We start from the raw sequence: 4,407 nt of genomic DNA, 5'->3' as shown, positions 1-4,407 counted from the left end.
AGTTGGACCTTGAGGTAGATTCATTCCTGAGAAATTGCCATATTGATTTCTAAAGTGGCTGTACAAGTTTGCACTCCCATCAACAATGGAGGAGTGTTCCCCTTGCTCAACATCCTCACCAGCATGAGCTGTCACTGGGGTTTTAACCATTCTGACAGGTGTAAGATGGCATCTCAAAGTCATCTTGATTTGCATTTCCCTGATGGCTAAGGGTGCTGAACATTTCTTTAAGTGCTTCTTGGCCATTTGAGATTCCTCTGTTGAGAAGCAGTGCAGGAAGAGGAGGCAGTTTTACTGGGACAGTTATAGAGAGACAAGTTACAGAGAGAGGGAACAAGCTAGACATAGATGAAGACAGAATGATCCAGAGAATGAGAAGAAGTCAGATCAGAACAGGTTGCCAAAGTTAATATGAGGCCAAGCAGAGCAATTCAAGAGAAGCCAAGAGAAGCCAGATTGAATCAGTCAGCTTGGAGAGGAGTTTGAGCCAGAACAGCTGAGTTGAATTGGCCAGCCATAACTCAGAACTAGGAAATGATGAGCTTATTCAACAGTAAGTCTTAGATGCTGAAAACATTTGAGGCCTAGATTAGATTGTATAGAAGCTAGAGGCTTCCAGGACTAGACCTAAGTTAGCACACAGGGGCAGTAAGCCTCAGAGACGGTAATTACAACAAAAAGGGTTACTCTACAACCAGCCTTGATCAGGGCTCCAGGTAAGCCCATTAAGGGGAATGTATTTCCCTTAATATAATACCTCTGGACTTGGTGGAGACCTGACATTCTAAGCTATACAAAACATATGCGTTAATCTAGCTGGGCCTGCCAGTCACCTGGAAGAGACTGCCCAAATGGGAGGAATAATTATCCCTATAAGATAATGTTCTTCTCCTTCCCAGAAAACTGGCCCCGTTAGAGTGGCTTGTGGAGCCTCTACCATGTGCCTGCCCACTCTTCTGAGTTGCTTAGAGAAGTGTAACTGTTCCTTTTTCTAGCTTTCTATCTCTTTCAAAATTGGCCACAGTGCCAGGCAGTAGTGGTGCACACCTTTAATCCCAGCACTCGGTAGGCAGAGGCAGGCAGATCTCTTGAGTTTGCAAGTCTGGTCTACCGAGTGAGTTCCAGGATAGCCAGGGCTACACAGAGAAACCCAGTATGGAAAATCAAAACAAAACAAAAACTAGCCACTGTGTAAGAATATCTTCCGGATTCTCTGGGCTTTCTCTTGTTCCCTTTGAAGCTTACCAGGCCCTAATCTGCCATGTGGCAGCTTGTTCAATGTCCATTGCTAAGCTCCATGCTTAACTCCGTGGTTAAGGCAGGAGAATATCGTGTTCAAAGCAAGCCTGGTGTACACAGTAATATCCTGTCTCAAGAACAACCAATACAGGCTGGCAAGATGGCTTAGTGGGTAAGAGCATTGACTGCTCTTCTGAAGGTCCTCAGTTTAAATCCCAGCAACCACATGGTGGCTCACAACCATCTGTAATGAGATCTGATGCCCTCTTCTGGTGTGTCTGAAGACAGCTACAGTGTACTTATAGTAATAAATAAGTACTTATTTATAATAATAAATAAATCTTTTAAAAAACACAAATAAGCCAAACAAACAAACAAACAAAGAACAACCAATAAGTGGGGCAGAGACTGTAGCTCGATGACCAGTAGTTCTCTGGCTAGCAGGCCAGAGGCCCTAATCTTATCTCTGTCTACAGTAGGAATGGTTGTGTACTTCTGTCATCTCAGAATTGGCCTGGAATGGAACTTTAGGATTCAAGGTCGTCCTCATTTACAAAACAAGCTTCTTGAGGCAGTCCTTTCGGGTGTCTCACCAACAGCCTTTCCTGCACCCCCCCTCCCATCCCCACCCCCCCTGCCACTTCTTTCCTGTTCTAAATCCAACGCTAGTGAAGTCAGCTGCCTCATTGAATCTTCACAGCACAATAAGTTGAATATAGCCACCGAAAATACTCATGCAAATATCTTCATTAGTGAAATCACGCAATTAACCTGAAATACGTGTTAAACGAAGCGGCTAAATTGTTGCATATTTTCCCAGCTCTTAATTATAATTTTGGTAATCAATTTTTCTTCTGATTAGCAGAAAGAAAAAAAAAGCCAACTATTAGCTTGGGCACTCTTGAAGGAGGAGCTGAAGGGAGCAGATTCGTTGTTAACCTTTGCTGTGTTTGGCTCACATTTTGGCCGATGGCATTTCTGGTTAATGCTCCTTGCAGGAGCTGATTAGACAGAGCGTCTTGGAGGCAGCCTTAGTTGTGGACTGCAGGGTAAACAATTTCTCCAAGTGAAAACGGATTCCCAAGCTCACAACCCTGAGAACCTGGGTGACCAAAGTGCCTGTAACTGCAGCATATAGATATTTTAAAGTAGAGCTCAGGACGAGCTGTAATACAAGTCTTCCATGCTTCTAGGACTCTTGCATATGGGCTCTTGAAGGTTGGGGGAGCCACACAGACCAGGGGTTCACTAGAAAGGGCTCCTGAGTCAGGAGGCAGCTCAGTTTCTATATTATATCTGTGAAATGGGGGGAGGGGGCTGGGGATGTGGCTCAGTGGGTAGAGTGCTTAGGATGTACACAGGAGGGCCTGGGTCTACTCCCAGCATAAACCAAATGTGGTGGTGCATGCTTAGCATCTACTGCTAAGAGGTAGAGGCAGGAGGACCACAAGCTCAAGGTCATGCCTATACATTGAGTTTGAGGCTAACTTTGGCTACATGAGATCCTGTCTTTTAGAATATGAAGAACGGGGCTGGCGAGATGGCTCAGCCGGTAAGAGCACTGACTGCTCTTCCGAAGTTCCTGAGTTCAGATCCCAGCAACCACATGGTGGCTCACAACCACCCGTAATGAGATCTGATGCCCTCTTCTGGTGCGTCTGAAGACAGCTACAGTGTATTACACCTGAGCAAGCGGGGCCGGAGAGAGCAGAGAGAGACATTCTGACTTCAATTCCCAGCAGCCACACACATGATAGCTTACGGTCATCTGTATAGTTACAGTGTACTCATACACATAAAATAAAGAAATAAATCTTTAAAAATATATATATAAAGAATGAACTCTCAGGCCTCTGGGGTCTGTGGTAATGAACTGGTTCACCTTCGTAAAGGAGAGAATATTCTAGATAAACTCCTTTCCCCTACATCCATATCTAAACTCCCTTCCCCTTTAGCACACCTTCCTTAAGGTAGCTTGCCTCCTACGCTAAATCAGGAATGGGTATCACACCTGAGGAGGGGAGAGTGAATGGGTACTCCATCTCCAACAAGACATTTGTTGGACCATGAAAGGCAGTTTGTGTTCTGGTTGAGTGAGGCTTACTCTGGAGACCCAGTAGAAAATTCTACAAGGGACAGAACAGCCCCCAGACATTAGGCTGCTGACACCAGGAGCCTTCACTCCATTATCCTGTGTCTATCTATCACGTAGACAGTGCCCCAAGCTCCTGGTATTCTGGCTGTGCTCCACCCCTACAGTCACCTGACTACAGCCAGGTGTGCCATGACGCTGGGAACAGCAAGGTAGCCTATATAAGGGGCTGTTTGCCCCCTCCTCTCTCTTACTCTTATTCCTTTCTCTCTCCCTTGCCTCTTGCCCCTTTGTTCGCCCCCCTCTCCTCATCCCTTTCCCCCTCTCTCCAAGTAGCCATGGCGGTCTCTACTTTTCTACCTTCTTTCTCTCTTTTCTACAATAAAGAACTTTGGACTGCCTCCTTTCACCTAGACTTGCCATGCTAGAACAATGGATTAGGCCTTCCTGTAAAGAGCGTCTAATCTCCCGCAGGAAAGTCTCCCAGAGTTTCCAGCAACGAGATCAGACCAAGGACTCTTGCCCCACGTTGGGCAGGAACCACCGGGCGCCCCTTTTCTCCCTGCGGCCCCGGGACTGACTAAGCTGCCCCCGGGCCCCCCCCACTTCATTCTCAGCTCTTTCGCAGTGTCCAACTACATCCTGCGATGCCCAAGAGCTAGAACCTGTCACCTTTGACCTCCGTGAGGCCCAGGGACCCCAGACTGCTCACTTCTACTCCTGCAGACTGGGATCCTGTGGTTTCCCATAGCCAGGCGCTTACCCGGTGGCACGCATAGCAGTCTCCCGTGCCCACCCATCCAGGGTCTCCAAGCTCTGGCAGGACGCAGGTCCCCCTCCCATCCCTTTATTTCCCCACCGCCCAGAGTGCGGCACCCGACAGATATTGACTTCCGCCATTTGACCCCAGAGTCCCTCCCAAAGTGTGTTCTCAAGTGCTTAGGGCTTAGTCGTGAGTGTAGACCGAGGGGGAAGAATACACACGTGATTTATCTAGGCAGGCATTAGAGTTCAGTCTGTGCACTTCTCAAGGTTCCTGCCCAAGAGGTGGCTGTCACTCCTAGTGGATAATGTAG

Source organism: Mastomys coucha, unplaced genomic scaffold (genome assembly GCF_008632895.1).
Source record: "Mastomys coucha isolate ucsf_1 unplaced genomic scaffold, UCSF_Mcou_1 pScaffold22, whole genome shotgun sequence".
Taxonomy (NCBI): domain Eukaryota; kingdom Metazoa; phylum Chordata; class Mammalia; order Rodentia; family Muridae; genus Mastomys; species Mastomys coucha.
Note: the sequence above shows the minus strand (reverse complement) of the source record.